This window comes from Penaeus monodon, chromosome 24 (assembly GCF_015228065.2).
Source record: "Penaeus monodon isolate SGIC_2016 chromosome 24, NSTDA_Pmon_1, whole genome shotgun sequence".
NCBI lineage: Eukaryota > Metazoa > Arthropoda > Malacostraca > Decapoda > Penaeidae > Penaeus > Penaeus monodon.
Window position 1 is genome coordinate 15,085,280 of NC_051409.1, and position 545 is coordinate 15,085,824.

A 545-nucleotide genomic window follows, 5' to 3' on the forward strand; every position below is an offset into this window, starting at 1 on the left:
AACACCACCGGGCCTCACGACGGTCATCAGGCGTGTTTGTATGGGCGTGAGGGCGTGAGAGAGGGGAGAGGGGCGGGCGCAGACGAGCGGGAAGACAGTAGCCTGGGCATACACTAAGAGCTAGAGCGACACTGAGATCTTGGCACTTGGCACTTCCCGGGCACTGGATCCTTGGCGAAGGTGCCTCGGCCTGCCCACCAGTGCCGCCCTCGGCCTCTCCGCGTGTTATTGTTTATATATAGATTGAGAGAGGAAGGGGAGAGTAGGGAGGGCGGAGAGGACAGGGACGCCGGGGGAGGGGGCGGAGAGGAAAGAGAATCTAGGGGCATGGGACAGAGAGGGGGAGAGGGGAGACGATATCCAGGGGAGGGAAGAGGGGGAGGAGAGGGAATCTACAGGGAGGGGAGAGAGACAGATGAGAGGATGGGGAAACAAGAGAGGGGAGAAGCGAACGAAAGGGGGAAGGGAAAAGAGAACAAGAGTGGTGAAGGAACGTAAATGAGAGGGAACAGAGAGGAGAAGGGAATGGGAGAATAGAGGGAACG